The sequence below is a fragment of the Mustela erminea genome, chromosome 6, assembly GCF_009829155.1.
Source record: "Mustela erminea isolate mMusErm1 chromosome 6, mMusErm1.Pri, whole genome shotgun sequence".
Classification (NCBI taxonomy): domain Eukaryota; kingdom Metazoa; phylum Chordata; class Mammalia; order Carnivora; family Mustelidae; genus Mustela; species Mustela erminea.
The window spans coordinates 69,094,418-69,121,842 of record NC_045619.1 but is presented as its reverse complement, the minus strand read 5'-3'; the positions used below and the strand labels follow the sequence as shown (position 1 = coordinate 69,121,842).

Sequence of the window (27,425 nt, the reverse complement as noted above, 5' to 3'; positions counted from 1 at the left end):
GGTAGATGGAGAGTGTCAGAACTGGTATCTCCAAGTGTCAGACTAGCTAAGCTGAAAGGATGCACCTCATCCCAGAGAAAGCTCCTGTAGGTCCCTGACTCATTGACACATGTCCTAAAATTAGTACTCTTTTATGTATATCCCAAACACTTTTCAAACTGATGAGCCTTGGGCCAACTGATGCAGAGCACTGGCCCTTTAAGAGCAGAGATTTGGTTTCCTGTAGCCCTCTATGATCGTCAGAGTTAAGTTTTGATGATTTTCAAAGCCAGATGATAGGGGCTTGCTTTCACCATATGGGTTCCCACACCAAAGGTTTGGTTGTCGACTGTGTCTCTCCTCTCTTCCCCCTCTTAATGTGACCTTCTCTTTATGCTTTTAGCTATGGAAGATCTCTGCCAGTATCAGGTCATTAACAATAATGTAAATAGATGATTAATGCATATTTTGTATGTTATATGTATCATATACTGTAGTCTTTCAATAAAATAACCTAGAGAAAAAAAGTTATTAAGGACATCACAAGAAAGAGACATTTATGGTATTGTACCACATCTATTTTTAAAAAACCATATAGACGTGGACCCATGCAGTTCAAACCCATGTTTCTTAAGGGTCAACTGTAATTGTTGCCTTGGTGAGTCTGTGGGAGGAAGAGAGCTCAGGATCCTACTCTGCCACCTTCTAGCAAGACTCACCCTTTCTTTGTTTTTTCCTTAAAAGAAAGTCTTACATGTGCCATGTATTTTCTATGCCTTTAGTTAAAAATCTGATAGAAATTCCAGGCTGTATTTATAATCATAATCATTGATATTTCTTTACAGATCTGAAAACAGACTTTTTCTCTAGGGCAAATTAGAACATCACAATGGAAATACATAGATGTAAGGGAATTTAAAATTCATATGGTTCCCAGATGGCTTCCTAAAGACTACCATGTTAACTGTGTGTGTGTGTGTGTGCGTGCGTGCACGTGCACGTACGTAAGTGTAAAACATGTAAGAAAGTGTAGGCTCCGTTGTAGAGACAATAAGGTAGGCCAGGAGAGAATGTATTTTACAGACCAATTTTAATTCAGATTTTGTGAACTCTCTTTCGGGGACTGATCACAGAATCCTGTACATGATGGGCATTGAAAAGCAAAACAATATAAGATGACAAGTTTTCTGCATAGCTAGTTTTTCCACTCCCTCTAATTTTCTCTAAAATATTTCTATTCATGTTGTACTAGTTACTTTCTCATAGAATGCTTTTAATATTATAGCGCAAAAACTGCTTGCCTTCTCTGTAATCTGTTCTCCTTTAAGAAAACTTATAAATTAAAAGGAAAAATGAGTAATAGATTTTCAAGACCAGTTTTTGGCTTGGATTGTCAAGTCAAATAACCAGTCTTGGGAGCCGCTATTGAAATATGTTTTGTAAAAATTAATCAATTATAGCACAGAAAATGCCTGGATATGCAAACTTCTAATAAGATGGAAGCTAGGAAACAATGTTAAAGGAAGATGTAACCTAGAGCACTAGCAGCACCTGTGAAGAATTAGTATTTTTTGTGCATGTGACACCGAATGCAGAGGTAAGTTGAAAATTATCTGCTGAAATGTCTGGTGGTACTCATCAAGTCATCTGTACTTTCTATTGTGAGCAAAAGGGAAATGGTTTATGTGCGGTGCTCTGTGTAGTTGTGTTTACGTGTGTGATGGATACAGCCTGATGTGGGATAAGGATGGCTGTTTAGGTGTTGGTTCTTTCTTTCTTTCTTTCTTTAGAATTTCTTTATACCTATTTTACCGGTGTCTTGCATGACTTTTTTTAAAAAAGTGCATATTTTACCGGTGTCTTGCATGACTTTTTTTTTAGACTTATCAACTGATTTACCAGCTGCAAAAATTGGAACTACTTACAGTGTAATCAGTGATCCCTCACTAGAAATATATACCTCAAATTTATAGACAAAATTTAGCTCAAAGTTGTTAATTTTAGAGTATGTAAAAGTTACTATCCTTACAAGATTTCAAGTCACTCCCAAACATAGGCAATGAAAGAACTGACAACATGCATGTCCCAGGCAGGCAGAAAGCCAAGCCACATTCTTAGTGATGTGGGCAGGCTGAGTCCCAGGACCCAGGGAGGGTCTAAATGGACCAGCCAGGACCATTCCTTGGCTTTATGCAGAACAGAAATCAAATGTGAGCCAGAGAAACTGAAAACGGAGCTCACCGAAGAGTGTGACAGATAATAGTAGACAGAGTCTGGGAGACTCAGGCAGGAGAGAAGAGCGAGTCTCATCATTGTAGGGGTTTATATTAGGAGAGTCTAGGGTACATGTTCCTCCAGGAACCCAGGGTAGGGCCCAGGTAAAGGCAAGTGTCAGGTGAACAGTAGGTGTTATTCCATAAAATACTGAAGACAAGGTGTTGATGCCAGCGTCAGCTGAGGTTTGTTTGGAGCTAATGTCCTGGGAAATGTTTAGGATCTAGCTCTTCTTCTTTCTTCCTCCCTTCCTTCCTTCTTCCCACCTTCCTTCTTCCTTCTTTCCTTAAAGATTTTATTTATTTGACAGAGATGCAGTGAGAGAGGGAACAAAAGTCAGGGAAGGGGAAGAGGGAGAAGCAGGCTCCCGCTGAGCAAGAAGCCCCATGCTGGGCTGGATCCCAGGCCTCTGGGATCATGACCTGAGCTGAAGGCAGACGATTAACGACTGAGCCACCCAGGCACCCCTGCTCTGGCTCTTAAGTGTTTTCAGGTGTTTGGGGCCCAGGACAAAACTCAGTGATTAAGTTTCTGGCCTCTGCTTATTGCGGAATCATTGAGGCAACAATGAAGAAAGAATTCTTGAGACACTTTACGGAGCAACTTTTAGTAAGTTTATTTAAGGGACAAGGACTCACGGGGGCCGTGGGCAGAAAGAGCAGCACATTTACTTTATGAAGCTTGTGGTTGTTTATATGCTTAACGCTTAAAGGAGAGAGGACATGAAGGGAGTGTTAGATCATAAATGTTTTCTTTCAATTTCTACTCATAAAGCTACTTTTGCAGGATTTCTCTGGTGGTCATCATTGAGCTCGATATTCACTATTGTTGAGAAGTACAGGCAGTCATGAGACCCCTTACGAATGGAGCAACCACCCTGCTTTGGGTCCTTATCAGGACGATTCAGGCTATAGGTCAGCCTTCCGGGCTAAAGGTGAACATCTTTCTGCTTCTATCCGTCATCACCCCTTGCAGTGGGAAGACCGCTTCTTTGGCTTGTTAGGAGGCAAAACATGGAACATGAGTGAATAGGGCCAAACGGAAAAAGAGCAGAGACAGAACCTTTCTAAAATGGAGTCCCTTCAACTTTCCTACTTCATTAGGACATAAAATGATACAAGCAAGAAGGAAATAGTTACCTCTAGGAGATAAAGGATCAATAACCAATGGGTCTGGATTTGGGAAGGAAGGAGTGAGGGGAGTTTTTATTTCCATCTTTTGACTGGGCTGAGGAACGGTTCTATTTACAAAGAGTCTTGAGGATCTTCTCTGGGTTTAGGAAATTCTTTAACCAAGACCCTTAGTTCAGACTTGGACCAAGGAGTGAAAGATGCCTGATGAGGATCTCCAGTAGTCTTGAATGGGTTTATTTTTAAAGATTTTATTAATTTTTGAGAAAGAGAGAAGGAGAGAACACAAGCAGGAGGAGGGGCAGAAGGAGAAGCAGGCTCCCCCCTGAGCTGGCAGCCCAGTTCGGGGCTCGATCCCAGGACCCTGGGATCATGACGAGCCAAAGACAGATGCTTAACCAACCGACCGAGCCACCCAGGTGCCCTTGAATGGTCTTAGTTTTAAATGTTACTATTTAATAGTCTCTTAAGAGTGGAAAGACAGTTTAGACAGAGGATAACTAGGCTGAATGCTCAAAGGTAGAGGGGAGCAGTAGGAATTACATCAATTTTTTTTTTTAAGATTTTATTTATTCGACAGAGATCACAAGTAGGCAAAGAGGCAGGTGGGGGGGAGGCAGGCTCCCTGCCAGCCGGAGAGCCCAATGCAGGACTCGATCCCAGGACCCCGAGATCACAACCTGAGCTGAAGGCAGAGGCTCAACCCACTGAGCCACCCAGGCACCCAGAGTTACATCAGTTTTATAGTCTTAGTTGAGCCACATTGCCTCTTTTTTTTTTTTTTTTTTTCCATTGTCTCTTTTTCGTTAGCTTTTTGTAATGAATCTTTCAGTGGAACTACTTTGGAATTCTGAAACCTTTTGGAGGCTTCTGCATGCCAATTAAAACAGGTATCCCATTCTGTTTGATTTGGGAACGCTTGCTTTAAAGGGCATTTTTAAAATGATCTGATCTAATTGGAACGGTTCCCCATACTGGCCATTCTATTTCTAGGCTGTAATACCCTTGAGGGCTGGGAGGAGTTTGGTAGAACCCTAGATGCAAATGGAGTTAACCCACATTTCTGTTCAGCCATATATCTACTTGCAAAGGAAGTGAAACTCAATTTCTGTCTGGCCTTATTTTGAAGCCCCCAACCTGACAGTGACCAAGCCAAGTTCCAGAAAACCCAAGACAAGCTTAGTGAGATTTTGCTGTTTTTGCTAGATAACTGAGGTTTCTGGAATAAGCAGGTGTGTAGGAAGGTGGCATGCATGACTCTAGCATTTAAGAATTCCATTAGCTAACTGCAAGGATATTAAAAAAAAAAAAAAAAAATCCCGTTACTTAAGACTGTAGGTTTCTTAGAGCCAGACTATACCTAAAAGAGATGTGCCACAGGGTTGGGCTTTGTGTGTGTTTTATAGTGTACCTTGTTGCATGGAAATTTCCTTGTGGTTTTTGGGTGACCTAATGTCAATCTAACCCATTCTGTGACCAATTTATCCTGTCATGGGATTCTTCTTGATGTAACTAGTGCTCTAACAGCCTTTAAATGCTCAACCTATGCCTACCAATATTTTTTTTAATTAACATATAATGTATTATTTGCTTCAGGGGTACAGGTCTGTGAATCATGAGGCTTACACATACCCTCCCGAGTGTGTATCACCCAGCTACTCTATCCCTCCTCCCCCACTTCCCAGCAACCCTCAGTTTGTTTCCTGAGAATTAAGAGTCTCTTTTGGTTTGTCTTCTTCCCTGGTCCCATCTTGTTTCATTTTGTTCCCTCCCTTTCCCCAAAGACCCCCCGCCCTGCCCCTCAAATTCCTCATATCAGAGAGATCATATGATAATTGTCTTTGACTTATTTCGCTTAGCATAATACTCTCTAGTTCTATCCACCTCATTGCAAACGGCAAGATTTCGGGTTTTTTTCCTTCAATGACTGCTTAGTATTCCATTGTGTATCCTTTATCCATTATCAGTTGATGGACATCTAGGTTCTTTCCATAGTTTGGCTATTGTGGACATTGCTGCTATAAACATTTGGGTGCACGTGCCCCTTCGGATCACTACATTTGTATCTTTAAGGTAAATTCCTAGTAGTGCAATTGCTGGGTCATAGGATAGTTCTATTTTCAACTTTCTGAGGAACCTCCATACTGTTTTCCAGAGTGGCTGCACCAGCTTGCATTCCATCAGCAGTGTAGGAGGGTTCCCCTTTCTCCGCATCCTCGCCAACATCTGTTGTTCCCTGACTTGTTAATTTTAGCCATTCTGACTGGCATGAGATGGTATTTCACTGTGATTTAGATTTGTATTTCCCTGATGCTGGGTGATGTTGAGCACTTTTTCATGTGTCTGTTGGCCATTTGGTTGTTTTCTTTGCAGAAATGTCTGTTCATGTCTTCTGCTCATTTCTTGATTGGATTATTCTTTGGGTGTTGAGTTTAAGTTCTTTATAGATTTTGGATACTAGCCTTTTATCTGATATGTCATTTGCACATATCTTCTCCCATCCTGTTGGTTGTCTTTTGGTTTTGTTGGCTATTTCCTTTGCTGTGCAAAAGCTTTTTATCTTTATGAAATCCCAATAGTTCATTTTTGTCCTTGCTTCCCTTGCCTTTGGCGATGTTTCTAGAAAGCAGTTGCTGCAGCTGAGGTCGAAGAAGTTGGTACTTGTGTTCTCAAGGATTCTCATGGATTCCTGTCTCTCACTGAGGTCTTTCACCCATTTTGAGTCTATTTTTGTGTGTGGTATAAGGAAATGGTCCAATTTCATTGTTCTGTATGTGGCTATCCAATTTTCCCAACACCATTTGTTGAAGAGACTGTCTTTTTTCCATTGGATGTTCTTTCTTGCTTTGTTGAGGAATAGTTAACCATAGAGTTGAGGGTCTTTTTCTGGGCTTCTATTCTCTTCCATTGGTCTTTGTGTCTCTTGATGACTACAGCTTTGTTATAGAGCTTGAAGTCTAGAATTGTGATGCTGCCAACTTTGGTTCTTTTTCAACATTCTCTGGCTATTCAGGATCTTTTCTGGTTCCATATAAATTTTAGGATTATTTGTTTCATTTCTTTGAAAAAAAAAGTTGCTGGTATTTTTATAGGGATTGCATTAAATGTGTAGATTGCTCTAGGTAGCATAGACATTCTCACAGTATTTCTTCTCCCAATCCAAGAGCATGGAACATTTTTCCATTTCTTTGTGTCTTCCTCAGTTTCTTTAATGAATACTTTATAGTTTTCCTGAGTACAGAATCTTTGCCTCTTTGGCTAGGTTTTATTTCTAGATATCTTATGGTTTTGGGTGCAATTATAAATGGGATTAACTCCTTAATTTCTCTTTCTTCTGTCTTGCTGTTGATGTATAGAAATGCAACTGATTTCTGTGCCGTGACTTTATATTCTGACCATTTACTGAATTCCTGTATGAGTCCCAGCAGTTTTGGAGTAGAGTATTTTGGATTTTCCACATAAAGTATCCTATCATCTGCAAAGAGTGAGAGTTTGACTACTTCTTTGCTGATTCAGATGCCTTTTATTTCTTTTTGTTGTTTGATTGCTGAGGCTAGGACTTCTAGTACTATGTTGAATAGCAGTAGTGATAGTGGACAGCCCTGCTGTGTTCCTGACCATAGGGGAAAAGCTCTCCATTTTTTCCCCATTAAGAATGATATTATGCCTACCAAGTTTTGCAACTTTTGGGCCTCTGAGATCCCTGCTCCTTTATATACACAATAAAGCAAATAAACATGTCCACCTTAATGTATAAGTAGTAACCTAGAGATGTTCCTGTGGCCTGGAGGCCGCAAGAAAGCCCTGGGTGCAACACCAACAATTCCTGTGGAAACTTGGTTTTCCATTATGGGAATTGTGGTCTGAAAGTGTAGGGGCTTGGCTCTGGGTAGACCCTTCTGCCAGCTCCGTTGGGCTTTGGGCAGAACCACCAACTCAATGAAGCTCTAGGCAGAGCCATGCAGGGCTCTGGGCAAATATATTGGGTCAGTTGAACTTGGGGTATCACTGTGTGCTCCTACAAGCTGACCTGCCCTATAAAGAAAAGCCAATTAGATTGAGAGTGCCAATACAACAGAGCACAGCTGAGAACTGAGAGGAATTTACCTACAGCCCTTGGAAATGACAAGAAAAACAGCAAATTCAGAGGGTTCTGTGTGTCTGTCTTCTCATCCCCAAATACTACTAGAAGTTCACTTTGGATCCTTAGACTGCCACCAAATCCGTTAAAAGACAGAATTCAACTGAGGAAATTTGAAGGTCTAATTGGCTTTATTAAATGATTTATGAATCAGGCTGCATCCCATCTAGCAAGTAGGAAGGAATTCAGAGATGTACAAAATAGAAGATTTTTATAAGGAGAATGGGGCAAGAACATTACTAGCAGAAGAAAAGGATTTTTCCAGGCAAGATGATTTTTCCCTTGGGACCAGTGGGGAGGATTTAGGAGGCATTGGGGTGGAGGCTAGTGGAGTCTTACAATGTGGATTATACCCCTTCTTCCTTTAGGGGATGGAGAGGGCCCATGAGGCAGATTCATCAGAAAATTCCCCATTGATCTCTTGAGACTACATTCCTGGGGAGATTGAAACAGCGATTGGCTTACATACTGAGCTCTGGTTTTGGACTTAGCCTAAGGGACACCAGTTTGGGCCTGTGGTTTTCTTTTTAATAAGGCCTACCTCTTCTTTCATTGGGGGTTCCAAATGGTGATAGTCTATCATTCCTTCTTAATTAATCAGCTGGAATAATTGATAAAAAGAAACTCCACTCTGCTTCGTCAACTATCCAGCTGTCTTCTGTTTTCTTTACCGAAGGAGAAGCAGGATAAAAGCCTGATTGTGTTTCCAGTCGCTTGAGGAGGTTGTAGATACTGTCTTCTTACCCTTACATACATTAGCACATATTTCCTATAAACAAGGTCATGTATTTGCCAGACTACAGAACAATGATCAAAATCGGGATTTTAGCATTATTGCAATACTATGATTTCATTGAAGTTCTGTGTTCATGTAGTCTCCGTTGTCCCAATCATACACTTTACAGCTTTTTTGCTTTCTGGTCCAGGTTCCAGTTCAGTTCCCACCTCGTATTTAGTTGTCACAGCTCTTCCGTTTCCTTACATCTGGAGTGTCTCACTTCCTTGTCTTTAATGACCTTGAAATTGTTGAAGAATATAAGCCAGTTACTTTGTAGACTGTTGAATATTTTCTCTTATTCAAGTTATACATTTTCGCAGACACACTACAGAATTGATGTTGTAGTTTTCTTAGTATATCAGGATTTTAAAACCTGATCACTTGATTAGTGGACTGTCTGCCAAATTTCCCCATTTCAAAGTTAATTAATAATTAATAGTTAATGGTAAGATACTTCAAATCTATGTAGATATCCCATTCCTCATCAGACTTTCATTTACTAGTTTTAGCATCTATGATATTGTGCTTTATAATAAGAAATACAGCTTTGTGCCATTTCTGGCCCTGAGCTCCTAAAACATTAGGAATTTCCTAAGTGATAAGAGCAATAAAGCTGTCTTTTGTTATGCTAATGAGGTGAGTTTTGGGCTGCACCTAAGGACAGGGTGCTGGTTGCTAGAGGAGAAACTGCAGGATTAAAAGGTTGAAACTTTAAGCCCTTCTTCCCTGATCTCAGGATGGGGGAGGGACTGAATTTTGAGTTCTATCATCAATGGCCAGTGATTTAACCAAACTTGCTATATAATGCCCCATAAAAACCCAAAAGGAGAGGGTTTGGAGAGCATCCAAGTTGTTGAACATGTCAAGATTTGGAGAGAGTGGTGTGCCAGGGAGAGGCTGGAAGCTCTGTGCCCTTTCCCCATACCTTGCCTTGTGCATTTCTTCCATCTGGGTGTTCCTAAGTTATATCCTTTTATAATTAACTGGGGATCTGGTAAGCACAATGTTTCTCTGAGTTTTGTGAGCCACTCTAGTGAACTCAAGGAGGGGATCGTGGGAGCATCCAATACTATGGAAGGTCGGTAAGAAGCACAGGTGATATCCTGGAATTAGGATTGGCATCTGAAGGTTTAAGGATGGGTCCTATGGGATCTGATACCATCACAGACAGAGAGTGTCTAAATTGAGTTGAATTGTAAGACACCCAGCTGGTATTCAAGAACTGGATATCCAAGAATATCCAAGAATATTGTATCTAAGATTTTGTATCCAAGAATTTCTTGGATGTGTGTGTGTTGGGGGTGGGGGGGAATCTGCATGTTGGAATTTGTAATTAGAAACATGGCATCCATTGATATTTCTTGCCTTAACCAATTACTACTATAATTGTTGCCAAGTAGAATATTTTTTTAGCTCCCTCATTGTTTCTATATTCCTCACTTATCAATCTATTGTAAGGGTTTTACCTTCCTCCTGACTGATAAGTTAATATCACTATGAGTTCTGGTTTCTTCTTCTTTTTTTTTTTTTAAACACAGAAAATGTTTTCTGTTCATTTTCCAAAGATTCGTATGTTACATAGTGACAATAGTTGGCAATTTTTGCAAGCTATATGTGAGAGAATCTTAAACCTGTCTGAAATTTCAAAAATAAATAGGCCCTTGATAATTTTTCTTTATATATATTGTGTGTATATCTATATCTATATCTATATCTATATCTATATCTATATCTATTATATTACATGTCATATTAGATATTAGTATAACATGTAACATAGATGCATGTTATATTTATAGTTTGTGATTTACACATCCCTCTTTAATTTTCCTTTATTCTGTTACTTATTTTTTAAATAATTTATTTTTATTTTTTTATAAACATATGGTGTATTATTAGCCCCAGGGTCTGGATTCTTCTTATATCCAGTGGTTTGTAATGTGTTACTATCATTATTTGTTGTGAAGCTCAAATTGTCCCTGAGTTGGTTAGCAAGATATTCTTTAAGGTGGTTCCTATATCTGTTTGGTATGTTCCAATCTTTCTTTGAACATTTCACTACTTCCTGGTAACAACCAGTTGTCCCAGGTACTAATACTTTTGACATGTCCTCATTGTTTTGTTTTGTTTTTTTTTTAATTTCTTTTTTTAAGATTTTATTTATTTATTTGACAGAGACCACAAGCAGGCAGAGAGGCAGGCATAGAGAGAGGAGGAAACAGGCTCCCTGCTGAGCAGAGAGCCCAATGCAGGGCTCTATCCCAGGGCCCAAGATCATGACCTGAGCCAAATGCAGAGGCTTTAACCCACTGAGCCACCCAGGTGCCCTGTCCTCATTGTTTTTAATAGTTTATTTTCCCTGGTATTACAAAGGTCTCTAGGCAGGTCTTGTCCAGTTCCTGCCCCAACCTTGGAATCATTTATTTCTTCAAGTATCCATACCTCTTTTTCATAAGAAATAATAGAGACCACAATCAGGAGGAAAGGGAATGTTAATTATGGGTCTTTTCAGTAGTCAGATCTAGGGAGTACTTTTTTTTTTTTTTTTAAGATTTTATCTATTCCTTTGACAGACAGAGGTCACAAGTAGACAGAGAGGCAGGCAGAGAGGGAAGAGGAAGCAGGCTCCCCACTGAGCAGAGAGCCCGATGCGGGGCTCCATCCCAGGACCCCGGGATCACGACCTGAGCCGAAGGGAGAGGCTTTAACCCACCGAGCCACCCAAGCGCCCCTAGGGAGTACATTTTTTTGAAGATAAAATCCATTACAAGTTCAACAACTTTGTCTGATGCAAATTTAGTACTATAAGGGTTTTACTTATCTCTTTCTGCATCTGTATTTCCTTTCTCACCCATAAAAAATCCTGGTCTTCAGTGACACCAATATAAATGCTCATTTGTTTTATTCTTCAATATATACACAACACTTGTAGAATAATAATGCTCGAATTCCTTGTATTATTTCTCTTTGCTGAATTACCACAAACTTGGTAGCTTCAAACAATGCACATTATTACCCCATACCTTCTGTGAACGAAGAGTCCACACACAGCTGCTAAGGAACTCGGAATTGTAGCCAAGATGTTGGTTAGGGCAGCTGTTTTATCTGTGGCTCAACAGGGGACTGACCTGCTTTGGGCAGCAGAACTTAGTTGTTTGTGGTTCTAGGATCGAGAGTTTCAGATTCTTGCTGTCAGATAGGTTTCCCACAGGTACTTGCCTTAGGTAAAGGCCTTTCAGCATAAAAAGCCTGTAACATGGCATCTTGCTTCTTTAAAGCCAGCAGGAGAGTGAGTGACTCCAGCCAAGTGTCAAGACCTGTGATCTCCTGTACCTTAATCATATAATCACATACATGTATATTCCATCACCTTTGTGATGTTCCTTTGGTTAGAAGCAAGACACAGGTCATGCCCATTCTCAAGGGGAAGAAACTACACTAGGGTATAAGCATCAGGAGTCAGGGGTCAAAAGGGACACCCTGGATTCTGCATACCTCACTACCACAGTATGCTGAAAATTGTTTAAGATTTTTGGGGTCATTCTTTTTTTCTTAAGATACATACAACATGTATGTATGTTGTGTATGGGAATATTTCCAGACTTGTTCTTATAATCTGCTTTTTCTCATTTAGTAATTTTGAGTGCTCATCTGTGTCCACAAATTTTCATCATATACTATGCCTTTTGGGAGATGTATCATATTTTACTTTATCGTCTGTCTCAATTGGATATTACTTTTTCTCTTGATATTACTTTTTCCTCTATGATTATAAGCAGCATCATTATGAATACTCTTGCAACAAAACATTTCCATGCACCCCTAATTTTATTGTAGGATGACTGGTGCTTATTTATTTCCAGAAAGCTTTTCTGCTTAGGATTTAAGGAACTACTTCCCTAAAGAAAATAAGGAAGCTCCGCTGAAGGGAGATACTAATCAGGGTTCTTCAGAGAAACAGAAGCAACCGTGTGTGTATGCATGGGTAGATAGATGGATGATGATAGACAGATAGATAGATAGATTTGTAGATAGATAAGGAATTGGCTGACGTGATCAAGGAGGCAGGCAAGTCCCAAGATTCACCTGGTAAGTCAGCAAGCTAGAGACCTAAGGAGCTAATGGTTTAGTTCCAGTCTAATTCCAAATTCTCCCCAGTGAGAACCAGGGAAATTTATGGCATAGATCCTGTCCAGAGGCAGTCTCAAGACTGAAGAATAGCTGATGGTTCCATTTGAGTCTAAAAGCAGGAAGAAAGCTGATGTACCACTTCAAACAAAGGCAGTCAGGCGGGAAGAATTGGGTGACTTAGAGGAAGGCCCACCTTTTTGTTCTAGTCGGCTCACCATTATTAGGAAGGACAGTCTACCAATCTAAATGTTCATTTCATCTAAAAATACCTTTACAGAAACTTCCAGAATAAGCACTTGACCAAATATTTGGACGTCCCATGGCCCAGTTAAGTAGACACATAAAAATTCATGACAGGAGGCCTTTTCAGTTTGAGGTATATAATAGAAGGCTTAGAGTTTTAGTGGAGGAAAATAAGACAAAGATATTCTTGTTGGCATCACAGATCCCTTTTCAATTCTACTACAGATAAAAGGAATTAAAATCCTCTCTCTAAATGTATTAAAGTTTTCCCTTTACGCACCTCCTAATACTGCCACATGACATTTGCCATTAAATTAATACAGATTGGGGCACCTGGGTGGCTCAGTGGGTTAAAGCCTCTGCCTTCGGCTCAGGTCATGATCTCAGGGTCCTGGGATCGAGCCCCACATTGGGCTCTCTGCTCAGTGGGGAGCCTGCCTCCCCCACTCTCACTCTGCCTGCCTCTCTGCCTACTTATGATCTCTGTCAAATGAATAAATAAAATCTTTAAAATTAATTAATACAGATCTTCTTCAACTTATGATGGGGTCACACCCTGACAAATCCACTCTAAATAGAAAGTACCCTAAAATAAAAATGTATTTAATACGCTTAACCTATGACCATCATGGCTTATTCTAGCTTATCTTAAGTGTGGAGAACGCTTATATTAGCCTACAGCTGGGCAGACTTATTTAATTCAAAGTTTATTTTAAAATAAAGTATTGAGGGGCACCTGGTTGGCTCAGTGGGTTAAGCCTCTGCCTTCAGCTCAGGTCATGATCCCAGGGACCTGGGATCGAGGCCCACACCTGGCTCTCTGCTCAGCAGGGAGCCTGCTTCCCCGGCCCCCACCTCTGCTTGCCTCTCTGCCTACTTGCGACCTCTTTCTCTGTCAAGTAAATTAAATAAATAAAAATAAATAAATAAATAAATAAATATTCATCTCATGTGATGAATATTGTACCAAAAGTGAAAACCAATGGTTCTGTGGGTAAAAAATTGTTTTAAGTATATTCGTTTTTACCTTTGTGATCTCATGGCTGACTGGGAGTTGCAGCTCACTGCTACTGTCTCGCATCATGAAAGGGTATCCTATTGCATATCACTATCAGGGAAAAGATCAAAATTCAGAATTTGAAGTACAATTTCTACTGAACATGTATTGTTTTACGACTGCTATGAACTCAAAAATCAAACCATTGTAAATTGAGGACTAGCTGTACTCTCTTTAAAGTTATTCATTCTCCTTTACAACTACTCTTTCCCCTGATAACTAGACTTCTTTTCTTATAGTCTGTATTTCCCTCCTTGAAGGAAGAATCTTCACCCTGCCTCCACTCTGCCCCCAGAGCAGATATCTCAAGGCAGGCTTCAGTTAGAGGTAAAAGAGATGTCTTTTGCTTAAATAACATTTGTGTGTCAATTACTAACATAATTTCTGAGTGGGGAGTAGAACTGACTATATCTAAGAATGAGCTCTCCACATCAGTGTACCCAAAAAAGATTCAAAGTACACTCGAGGCTGAAATTTCATCTCAGGTAGAAAGGAAACTACCTTTGCTAAATGCCTTTGTTTTCCCCCCCACATTTTCATATTTAGCTAATAACATTTTTTTTGTACCTGAGAAAAATATAAGCAGAAGTAAATTTTTAACATTATTTTTGAAGTATTGTTGATATAGAATATTACATTAGTTTCAGGTGTACAACATAGTGATTCAACAAATCTATGTTATGCTGTGCTCACCCCAGGTATAGCTACCATCTGTCACCATACAATATTATTATAATATTACTGACTATATTCCCTATATTGTGCATTTTATCCTGACTTTCTCTTTAAGATTTTATTTATTTGAGAGAGAATAAATCAGTGGGGGCGGAGAGGGGGAGAGAGAGAATCTCCAGCAAACTCCATGCTGAGCACAGAGCCCCACAGAGCCCCCACAGGGCTCAGTTCAACAACCCTGAGATCATGACCTGAGCCAAGATCAAGAGTTGGATGCTTTACCTTCTGGTACCCCTCCCCGTGACTTTTTCTATACCTGAGAGCCTATATCTCCCACTCCTCTCCACTTGTTTTGTATTTATGGATCTGTTTCTGCTTTTCGTTGGTTAACTTACTGTTCTATTGTTTTAGGTTCTACATATAAGTGAAATCATATAGTATTTGTGTCTGACTTATTTTACTTGGCATAATACCTACTGTGTTGTCACAGACGGCAAGATGTTTATTCTGAGTAATATTCCATTATGCATATATATAATGCATTTTATTTTTATTTATTTATTTATAAAAAGATATTATTTATTTATTTGACAGAGATCATAAGTAGGCAGAGAGGCAGGCAGAGAGGGAAAGAGGAGGAAGCAGGCTCGCTGCCGAGCAGAGAGCCCGATGCGGGGCTCGATCCCAGAACCCTGAGATCATGACCTGAGCTGAAGGCAGAGGCTTTAAGCCACTGAGCCACCCAGGTGCCCCTATATATAATGCATTTTAAAATGCAAACCCATTCCTATGTGGGGTGTGTGTGCGTGTGTGTGTATGTGTATGTACATATATATACACACCTCGTCTTTATCCACTCAACAGTCAGTGGATATTTGGGCTGCTTCTGTGTCTTGGCTATTGTAAATAATGCTGCAATAAACATAGGGGTGCATATACCCTTTCAAATTAGTGTTTTCATATTCTTTGAGTAAATACCCAGTAGTGGAATTATTGGATCATATGGTAATTCTATTTTTAACATTTTGAAGAACCTCCAGACTGTTTTCCAGAATGGTTCTGTTAGCATTTTCACCAACAGTACATGACAGTTTCTTTTTCTCCACATCCATGTCAACACTTGTTTTTTCTTGTGTTTTTCATTTTAGTCATTCTGACAGGTATGAGGTGATATCTCATTGTGGTTTTGATTTGCATTTCCCTGAAAAATGAGTGATGTTGAGCATCTTTTCATGTATCTGTTGGCTATCTGGATGTCTTCTCTAGAGAAATATCTGTGTAGGTCTTTTGCTCATTTTCTTAACTGATTATTTGTTTTTTCTTTTGGTGTTTAGTTGTATACATTTTTCATATAATCTGGATACTAACCCTTTATGAGATATGTTATTTGCAAATATCTCTTCCCATTTTGAAGTTTGGCTTTGAGTTTTGATTTTTTTTCCCTTCACTGTGCAGAAGCTGTTCATTTTGATGTAATCCCAATGGTTTATTTTGGATTTTGTTTCCTTTGCTTTAGGAGAAATACCTAGAAAAATATTGGTATAGCTTGTGTCAGAGAAATTACTACCTGTGTTCTCTTCTAGAATTTTTATGGTTTCAGGTCTCATATTTAAGTCTTTTTTGGGGCGCCTGGGTGGCTCAGTGGTTTGGGCTGCTGCCTTCGGCTCGGGTCATGATCTCAGGGTCCTGGGATCGAGCCCCGCATCGGGCTCTCTGCTCCGCAGGAAGCCTGCTTCCCTCTCTCTCTGCCTGCCTCTCTGCCTACTTGTGATCTCTGTCTGTCAAATAAATAAATAAAATCTTTAAAAAAATTAAAAAAAAAATAAAAATACAAATTCATTTCCTATGTTTATTTTTATTTTATGTAGTAATTTACAACATCTGCTGTTGATTCTTTAGTCTTTGCATTTATGTGAACTATCTCTTCATATTGACTGCTATACAGAGAAATTATATTTGTCAATATTGTAGGATCCTGCAATGATCCACCTGTTTATACAATAGAACCTGAAATTATATTTTTGAATCATGAACACATAATGGGACTTATAGCAAATCAAGCCCATTTTATGAAATATAATGATGCAACCAAATAATATAGACCAACACAATGTTTTTTTCCCCTATCTTTTCTACAAATGTCGGGCAAGAGTTATGACTTGAAATATTCTTATTATGTGTGATTCCAGTAGTAAAAGATCATCTTATTTCAGTAAATATCTTGTATCTTCTCTCCCTTGTGCCCTAAATTCCATGTATAGATCTTGGTTTTTCTTTCTTTCTCCTTTTTTCTCTTCTTTTCTTTTTGCATTTTGTCCTTAATTTCTAGTTTTATTCATTGAAATTAATTTCATGTATATTGCTTCCTTTTGGAGATTTATTGAGGATTTCTCTATGGTCAGTTTTTTTTCCCCTTTCAGGTATAGAATTTATTGATTCATCACTTACATACAACACCCAGTGCTCATCACAACAAGTGCCCTCCTTAAGCCCCATCACTCATTTAACCCATCTCCTACCTACCTCCCTTCTAGCAACCCTTAGTTTGTTCTCTAAGGTTAAGAGTCTATTTTTGGTTTGTCTTTCTTTCTCTTTTTTCCCTACAATGTTCATCTTTTTTGTTCCTTAAATTCCACATATGAGTGAAATCATAATGGTAGTTGTCTTTCTCTGACTAACATTTCACTTAGCATAATACTCTCTAGCTCTATCCATGTCTTTGAAAATGACAAAATTTCATTTGTCATTTGAATGATGGCTAATATTCCAGGTGTGTGTGTGTGTACACACACCACATCTTGCCTATCCACTCATGACCTGATGGACATTTGGGTTCTTTCCATAATTTGGCTATTGTTGATAATGCTGCTATATAAATATCAAGGTGACATGTATCCCTTTGAATCAGTATTTTTGTAACTTTTGGGTAAATAACTAGTAGTGCAATTACTGGATTACTAGAGTAGTTCTATTTTTAATTTTTTGAGGCACCTCCATACTGTCTTCCAGAGTGGCTGTATCAGTCTGCATTTCCACCAACAGTATAAGAGGGTTCCTCTTATGGACATTGTGGAGGGTGTGTGCTATGATGAAGTGCTGTGAAGTGTGTAAACCTGGCAATTCGCAGACCTGTATTGCTGGGGCTAATAAAACATTATATATTAATTAAAAAAATTTTTTTTGAAAGTAACGGGTCACAGTTAAAACTAAAAAAAAAAAAAAAAGAAGAAGAAGAAGTTGTTATGGTCAATGTCAAAGAGGTTACTGCCTGTGTTCCTCGAATTTTGATGGTTTCCTGTCTCACATTTAGGTCTTTCATTAATTTTGAATTTATTTTTTGTATGGCATACAAAAGGGGTCCAGTTTCATTGTTTTGCATGTTGCTGTCCAGTTTTCCCAACACCATTTGTTGAATAGACTGTCTTTTTCCCATTGGATATTGTTTTCTGCTTCATCAAAGATTAGTTGATCATACTATTGTGGGTCCATTTCTGGGTTTCTGTTCCATTATTGACCTATGTGTCTTTTTGTGCCAGTACCTTACTGTCTTGATCACTACTTGAAGTCTGGAATTGTGATAACTCCACCTCTGCTCTGCTTTTCCAAGATTGCTTTGGCTATTTGGGGTCTTTTATGGTTCCATACAAATTTTAGGATAGTTTGTTCTAGTTCTATGAAAAGTGTTGGTGGTATTTTGATGGGGATTGCATTAAACATACAGATTTCTGTAGACTATAGAAATTTAATAATATTTGTTCTTACAATCCATGAAGCATGGAATGTTTTTCCATTTCTTTGTATCATCTTCATTATCTTTCGTAAGTGTTCTATAGTTTTCAGAGTATAGACCTTTTCATTCTTTGATTAGGTTTATTCCTAGGTATCTTATGGTTTTTGGTGCAATTATAAATGGGATTAATTCCTTGATTTCTTTTTCTGCTGCTTCATTATTTGTGTACAGAAATGCAACAGATATCTGTACATTGATTTTGCATCCTGTGACTTTACCAACTTCATGTATCAGTTCTAACAATTTTTTGGTAGAGCCTTTTGGATTTTCTATGTAGAGTATCATGTTGTCTGCAAATAATGAAAGTTTGACTTCTTCCTTGCTGATTTGGATGACTTTTATTTCTTTTTGTTGTCTGATTGCTGAGGCTAGAACTTCTGGTACTATGTGAAATAACAGTGGTGAGAGTAGACCTACCTGTCTTTTTCCTGACCATAAAGAAAAGCTCTCAATTTTATCTTGATTAAGGGTGATATTAGCTGTGGGTTTTTATACATGGCCTTTATGATGTTGAGGTATATTCCCTCTATCCCTACTTTGTTGAGAGATTTTCTCAAGAATGGTTGCTGAACTTTGCCAAATTCTTTTCTATTTATTAAGAGGATTATATGCTTCTTATCCTTTATTAATGTGGCATATCACATTGATTAATTTGCAAGTACTGAACCACCCTTGCAACTCAGAAATAAATCCCACTTGATTGCAGTGAATAATTCTTTTCATGTACTGTTGGATTCGATTTTCTAGTATTTTGTTGAGAATTTTTGTGTTCGTGTTCATCAGGGACATTGGCCTGTATTCCTTTTTTTAGTGGATTCTGTTTGCTTTTGGAATCAGGGTAGTGCTGGCCTTTCGAATGAGTGTAGATGTTTTCCTTCCATTTCTATTTTTTTAGAATAGTTTGAGAAGTCATATTAAGGTCTCTAATCTATTTTGAGTTTATTTTTGTGTATGATGTAAAAAGTGGTCTAGTTTCATTCATTGGCATGTAGCTGTCCAATACCAGCTTTTCCTGATACTATTTGTTAAAGACTGTCTTTTTTCAGTTTCATATTCTTGCCTCCTTTGTCAAAGATTAATTGGCCATATAAGTGTGGGTTTATTTCCAGGCTTTCTTTTATTTTCTGTTTATGTATTTGTCTATTTTTGTGCCAGTACCATACTGTTTTGCTTACTACAATTTTGTAGTATATCTTGAAATCTGGAATTGTGATACCTCCAGTTTTGTTCTTTCTTTTTCAAGATAGCTTTGACAATTTGTGGTCTTTTGTGGTTCCATACATACTTTAGGATCATTTGTTTCTAATTCCATGAAAAATGCAATTCGTATTTTGAAAAAGATTGTATTAAATCTATAGGTTGCTTTGGGTAGTATGGACACTTTAACAATATTTGTTCTCCTAGTCCATGAGCATGGAATATCTTTCTATTCATTTGTGTCCTCTTAAATTTCTTTCAACAGTGTTTTATATAGTTTTCAGAGTACAGGCTTTTCAAGTACTTGGTTAAGTTAATTTTTAGGTATTGGTGCAATTGTAAATGAGATTGTTTTCTTAATTTCTCTTTCTATGCTTCATTATTAATATATAGAAATACAATGAATTTCTGTATATTGATTTTTGTATCCTGCAACTTCACTGAATTCATCTGTTCTACTAGCTTTTTGGTGGAGTCTTTGGGTATTCTTTAGTCTCATGTCTTCTGCAAATAGTAAATATTTTACTTCTTCCTTACCAATCTGGATGCCTTTTATTCCTTTCTCTTTTCTGATTGCTATGGCCAGGACTTCTAGTACTATGACGAATAAAAGTGGTGAGAGTGGACACCCTTGCCTAGTTTCTGCTCTTAGGGGAAAAGCTCTCAGTTTTTCCCCATTAAGTAAGATGTTAGCTGTGGCTTTTTCATATCTGAACTTTATTATGTTGAGGTATGCTCCCTTTAAACCTACTTTATTGAAGGTTTTTTTTTTTTTAATCCTGAATGATGTTGTACTTTGTCAAATACTTCTTCTGCATCTACTGAAATGATTGTTTTTTATCCTTCCAACAACAGGATGTTGATGTAACATATCATATTGATTGATTTGCAAATATTGAACCACAGTTGCATCCAGGATATCCTGGATGCAATATCCAATATCTAATTTGCATTGCAATATTTGCAATGCAAATCCCAATTGATCATGAAGAAGGATCTTTTTAATGTGTTGTTGGATTCAGTTTGCTAGAATTTTTGCATTTATGGTCATCAGAGATAGTGGTCAGTAGTTGTCTTTTTTGGTAGTGTCTGTTTTTGGTTTCAGGGTAATCCTGGCTGCATAGAATGAAGTTGGAAGCTTTTCCTTCTTTCCTAATTTTTTTTTTTTTTTTTTTTGGTGGTGGGGGCGGATAGTATGAGAAGAGTAAGTATTAACTCTTCTTTAATTGTTTGGTAGAGTGACCCTCTTAGCGCAGTGGGAAGTGTGTCAGTCTCATAAATGTTTGGTAGCATTCACCTGTGAAGCCATCTGAGTCTGAACTTTTATTTGTTGGGAGTTTTTTTGTGTGTGTTTTATTACAGATGAAATCACCTTGTTGGTAATTGGTATGTCCACATTTTCTACTTTTTTTTCTGATTCAGTTTTGATGGTTGTATGTTTCTAGGAATTTATCCCTTTCTTCTAGTTTGTCGAGTTTGTTGGCATATAACTTTTCATAATATTCTCTTGTAATCCTTAGTCTTTGTTTTTTGTTGTTGTTGTTGTGTTGATTTTTTTCCCTCTCCCTCTTTCTTTCTTCCTTGCTTTCTACCTTCTTCCTCCTTCCTTTCTTTCCCTCCTTCCCTTCCTTCCTCTTTTCCCTTCCCTTCCCCTCTTTTCTTTTCTCCGCACCCCTGGAGCCGGCTGAAGATGTATCAACTTTGCTGATCTTTTCACAGAACCAGGTCCTGGTTTCATTGATCTCTTCAATTGTTATTTTAGTTTCTATTTTCTTTATTTCTGCTATAATCTTTATTATTTCCTTTTTCTACTGGTTTTGTGTTTTATTTGTGCTTTTTCTTCCCTATGTACGAAAGCTTTGGCTATATTCCAAAGATTGGGGCTCATTGTGGTTCCATTTTAATTTGCCTCCCTGTATTTTTTATTTTATCTTTGATTTCTTGGTTGAACCACTCATCGTTTAGTAGCATGATATTTAACCTCTTTAATTTTAATTTTTTTAAATTAAAATTTAATTAAATTTTGTTAATTAATTTTAATTCAATTTAATTTTAATTAAAATTTAATTTTAATTTTTCTTTTCTTGTGCTTGATTTCTAGTTTCATACTGTTGTGGTCTGAAAAGATGCATGGTATGACTTTTTTGTTTTTTTTTTTTTAAAGATTTTATTTATTTTATTTGACACAGAGAGAGATCACAAGTAGGCAGAGAGGCAGGCAGAGACAGAGGGGGAAGCAGGCTCCCTGCTGAGCAGAGGGCCCGATGCGGGGCTCAATCCCAGGACCCTGAGATCATGACCTGAGCCTAAGGCAGCGGCTCAATCCACTGAGCCACCCAGGCGCCCCTTGTTTTTTTTTTTTTTTTTTAGTTTATAGAGACTTGTTTTGTGGCCTAACATGTGATCTATTCTGGAAAACATTTCTTGTGCACTTGAGAAGTGTATGAATTCTTCTGTTTTAGGATGGGATTTTTTTTTTTTTTTTTTTTTAAAGAGAGATTGAGAGCATGAACAGTGCAGAGATGGAGGGAGAAGCAGACTCGCCACTGAGCAGGGAGCCCAACATGGGTCTCGATCCCAGGACCCTGAGATCATGACCCAAGCTGAAGGCAGTTGCTTAACCAATTGAGCCAACCAGGATCGCATGTTCTGAATATATCTATTAGATCCGTCTGGTCCAATGTGTCATTCAAAGCCACTGTTTCATTTTTGACGTTCTGTCTAGATGATCTATCCATTGATGTAAATGAGGTATATCTTTTTGTATTGTTCTTTTTATCACTAGCAGTATCCTTGTCTCTTGTTATAGTCTTTGTTTTACAGTCTGTTTTGTCCGATACAGATTTGCTACCCCAGCTTTGTTTTCACTGTCATATGCATGAAAATGCTTTTCCATCTCTTCATCTTTAATCTACATGTGTCTTTAGGTCTGAAAGGAGTCTCTTGCAGGCCACATATCAATGATTCTTGTTTGTTTATCCACCCTGTCACCTTGGTTTTTTGATTGGAACATTTAGTCCATTTGCACTCAGAGTAATTGATAATGGGGTGCCTGGATGGCTCAGTGGGTCAAGGTCTCTGCCTTCGGCTCAGGTCATGATCCCAGGGTCCTGGGATCAAGCCCCACATTGGGCTCTCTGCTCAGCTGCTCAGCTCTCTGTTCTCCCCACCCCATCCCACCGCCTGCCTCTCTGCCTACTCATGATCTCTGTCTGTCAAATAAGTACATAAAATCTTAAAAAGTAATTGATAAGTACGTTCTTATTGCCAGTTTGTTACCTTTATAATTGTTTTTGTAGTTCTTTGTTCCTTTCTTCTCTTGCCTTCTCTTTTATGATTTGCTGGTTCTCTTTCTTTCTTCATATCATACAATCTTTATCTTTCCATAAGGACATGCATTATGATTTGCAGCATAGAATAGAATCTTAGGAACCAAAATTTGTGCTTCAAATAAATGTTACATTGAGACAAAGAACATAATCTAAGTGGAAGCTTAGAGTACTTGGTTCTTGTGACATTCCAGAAGTTTTTGCCTATTTATCTTAATCTATACAAATCTTAATGTACACAAATCTATATGTTTCCAATAAGAAGTGTTTGTTAGCCTTCCAAGGTCACTCTCAGAGCCTACCTATTACATATCTTTAAAAATTCTACAAAGGAGCATTTCTTCTCAGATATAGAAAGCCCATGACTCCCCCAAATATTAGCTACTTTTAGTGTTTTTTTAAATGGCTACAACAGTGCATGATGCTTCATTTTGTGTGTCAACTTGATTAGAATAAAGGATGCCCAGATAGTGGTCAAACTATATTTATGGGTGTGTCTATGAGGGTGTCTCTGGAAGAGGTTAACATTTGTTTCTGTTTATATGTTTTATTTAGCCTTTTTTGGTTTTTTAACCTTTTTAAAATTTTCCCCCCAATTTTTATTTAAATTCTAGTTGGTTAACATAGAATATTGGTTCCAGGAGTAGAATTTAGTGATTCCTCACTTACATAAAACATCATGTGCTCAACATAAGAACTTCTTTTCTTAATACCCATCACCTATTTGCCTACCTCTCTTCATCAGTCCTCAGTTCTATATATTTAAGTCTGTTATGGTTTGCTTCCTTTTCTTTTTATTCCCCCTTCTTGTAAGTTCCACTGTTTTGTTTCTTAAATTCCACATATGAGTGAAATCATGTTTTGTCTTTCTCTGACTGGCTTATTTCACTTAGCATAATACATTCTAGCTCCATCCACGTCATTGCAAATAGCAAGATTTCATTCTTTTTGATGACTAAATAATATTCCATTGTGTATATATACACCATGTCTTCTTTATCCATTCATTAGTCAATGGACATTTGGGCTCCTTCCAAATTGGTTTTCTTTGGTTATATGCTTGGATTCCTTTCTTTTTATTTTTTTGTATATCTGTTGTAGGTTTTTGACTTGTGATTACCATTAGGTTTATATATAACATCTTACACATTTAGCACACTATATTAAATTGATGGCCAGTTAAGTTTGAATCCAGTCTTAAAGCACAAAGTTTTACTTCTCTGCCACCTGTATTTTTGCTATATAGTTTCATACTTTTATTTTGTGAATTCCTTGACTGATTTTTATAGATATACTTAATCGTAGTGCTTTTGCGCATCCTACTTTCCACTCACAGAATCCCCTTTAACATTAGTTATAAAGCTGGTTATTGGTCATGAATTCCTTTACATTTTGTTTGGGAAACTCATTATCTGTTCTTCTTTTCTGAATGATAATAACCTTGCTGGATAGAGTATTCTTGGTTGCATTTTTTAAAAAAATTATTATTATTATTATTTATTTTGACACTTTGAATATATATCATGCCACTCTCCTCTGGCCTGCAGAATTTCTGCTCAGACATCAGCTGAGAGCCTTATGGGGTTTCCTTGTATGTAACTGTTTTCTTTCTCTTGCTGATTTTTTTTTTTTTTAAGATTTATTTATTTATTTGAGAGAAAGAAGGAGAGAAAACATACACAGGAAGAGGAGGGGCAGAGGGAGAGAGAATTCTCAACCAGAATCCTTGCTGAGCATGGTGGCCAATAGAGGACTCAGTCTCAGGAAACACCACCCCCACCCCCAGCCCCAGGATCATGATCCGAGCTGAAATCAAGAGTCAGACACTTACCGACTGAGCCGCTAAGGTGCCCCTCTTTTGTTGCTTTTAAAGTTCCCTTTATTCACTACTTTTTGCCATTTTGATTATGTGTCTTGGTATAGACCTGCTTGGGTTGATTTTTTTTTTTTGTGTGCCCTCTATGTGCCTCCTGGGTTTGGATTTGTGTTTCCTTCCCCAAAGTTGGAAAGTTTTCAGCTACTATTTCTTCAAATAAATTTTCTTCTCCTTTTCTCTCTTCTCCTAGGATTCTTTAATGTCAACATTATTACACTTGATGGTGTCACTGAATTCCCTTAATCTAGACTCATTATTATTCTTTTCTCTATCTCCTGTTCAACTAGATCTCTTCCCACTACTCTGCTCTCCAGGTCGCTGATCTCCATTCTTCTGTTTCCTCTAGTCTACTATTTATTCTCTATAGTGCATTTTAAATTCCAAATATTGAATTATTTATCTCTGATTAATTCTTTTTTTTTTTTAATAGACTCTACACCCATTGAAGGCTTGAACTCATGACTCTGAGATCAAGACCTGACCTGAGGTCAGAGTCCAATACTTAAGTTACTGAGCCACCCAGGCATGTCTCTGACTGGTTCTTTTTGTTGTTGTTGTTTTCTATCTCTTTGTTGAGGGTCTTACTGAGATCCTCCACCCGTTTCTCAAGTCTGTTGAGCATTTTTATTACCATTACTTTAAATTCTCTGTCATATCCCTTACCTCTGTTTTATTCAGCTCTCTTGCTGTGATTTTGCCCTCTTTTTTCATTTGGGACATATTCCTCTGTCACCTTATTTTGTTTGATTTTCTCTGTCTGTTTCCATGTATTAGAAAACTCAGCTGCATCTCTTGTTCTTGAAAGAGGAGGCCTCATGAGGCTGAGGTCCTGTAGGGTCCTGCAATGTGATGTCTCTTGTTCAGCAGAACCTGACACTTCAGGAGTGTCTCCTATGAGTTTTGTGCGCACCCTACAGTTGTGGCTGAGCCACATTTGCCTTCAGTCCAGTCATCTGCAATGGTTCTCCTTGCCTGTTTGGGCAGGATTTGGTCCCTGTGTGGTTAGTGGACTACTCTGGAGCCACCTTTATCTTGAGTTGGATCAGACTGGTTGTTCGCCAGAGCTGTGGTCACATAGAACTGAAAGGCTCTCTTTCCTGTGTTATCCCCTGAGAAGCTTTCTTGGTGAGTGGATCCTATAGTCAGACCAGATGTCTGCTCCCTGCCCTTTTTTGGGGCCACAGTCAAACTGATGTATATGCTTACCTTTCCCCCTTCCTGGGGCAGGTGTCAGTTTGGAGTGGTGCTGGTCCCTACTGGGACTCTTGCACCCTCCCAGGCATGGGGCACTGCTGTGGATGGATTTCTGCCGAAGGTGTGTTGGATTGAGTGGGTCCACAGGAGAATGCTGGGGCAGGGTCACTGTTAACATTCTCAGTGGAAAGTGTTCACACTATGCAGGTTCCTGCAGGTGTCCGTATATCTAGGCTGGGCAGGGGGAAATGATAGTGCTTGCCAGCACTTTTTTTTTTGGAGGAGTCTCCCACTGGTCCCTGTCCCTTCTGCACATGTTCTAAAATTAGGAAATAAATCTTCCTATATATCCTAGGTGCTTTTCAAATTGCTGCTTCTTTGTCACATCTCAGCAGTGTTGTTTGTTATGCTGTCTCTTAAAGGCAGGATTCCATTTCCTATCCCCTTCCTGCTCTCCCAGAGCCATGCCTCTTGCTTTTTAAGGTTCCAGATGTTAAGCCCCACTGATTTTAAGAACTTGCAAACTTAAGCCCCTCTGGTTTTCAAAGCCAAATGTTATGGGGATTCGTCTTCTCAATGCAGATCCCCGATGCCTGGGATTCCTGGTGTGGGGTGTACTCCTTTCTCTTCTCTGTGCCTTTCGTGTCCCTCTTTCCTTTAGATAGTCTTATGAGTCAGTCTGGTTCCCAATCATGTCTCTACCCTTCCTGCCTTTTTTTATGTGGCCTCTTTCCTACAGTTAACTGTGGAGAGTCTGTTCTGCCAGTGTTCAGGTTATTTTCTGGATTGTTTACACTGATGTAGCTGTTATCTCAGTGTATCTATCTATGGGATGAGGTGAGTTTGGGATCCTCCCACTCTGCCATCTTCTCCACATGTCCTACGAGGTTTATGGTTTTATATCTCACCAATTTGGTCTTTAATCCATTTTGAGTTTATTTTTTGTTTCTGGTGTAAAAAAGTGGTCTAGTTTCATTCTTTTCCATGTGGCTGTCCGGCTTTCCCAGAAGCATTTATTGAAGAGACTGTCTTTTCTCCATTATATATTCTTGCCTCCTGTGCCACAGATTAATTGATCACTTAAACATGGGTTTATTTCTGGGCTCTGTAGTCTGTTTTATGAACCTATGTGTCTATTTTTGTGCCAGTACCATACTGTTTTGATGACTACAGCTTTGTAATATTTGAAATCTAGAATTGTGATGCCTTTTTCTTTTTTAAGATTGCTTTGGCTATTTGGGGTTGTTTGTGGTTCCATACAAGTTTTAGGATTATTCTAGTTCTGTGAAAGATGCTGTTGATATTCACTGAAAGCTTTTTAAGGAAAGAAGGGGAGACAGAAATAAGGTGACCTTTTGATTACTTTTGATTACTCTCACAGGTGATTATTGATTGTATATATCATGTGTATTTAAACCTCACAACAACTGTGTATGGTACATTTTATCATCCCCATCTCTCAGATTAGGAAAATGAGGCTTAAAGAGATTAAGAAATTCTCCCAAATCAACACACCTGATAAATTCCAGCATCAAGATTGGACACCAGGTCCGTTAGACTTCAGCCCAAGGCCAGGGCTCTCTCCCCTCTACCATGCCAACTCAGCAGGACTGTGAAGGTTTTGTGGCATG

General features: G+C 38.5%; 1 protein-coding gene across 1 annotated transcript in view; it reads left to right on the top strand.

Moving 5' to 3' along the window:
- Positions 1-27,425, top strand: part of LOC116593407 (lymphoid-restricted membrane protein) — a 130,744-nt gene that overhangs the window by 90,773 nt on the left and 12,546 nt on the right. The gene's annotated exons all lie outside the window — the stretch shown is intronic.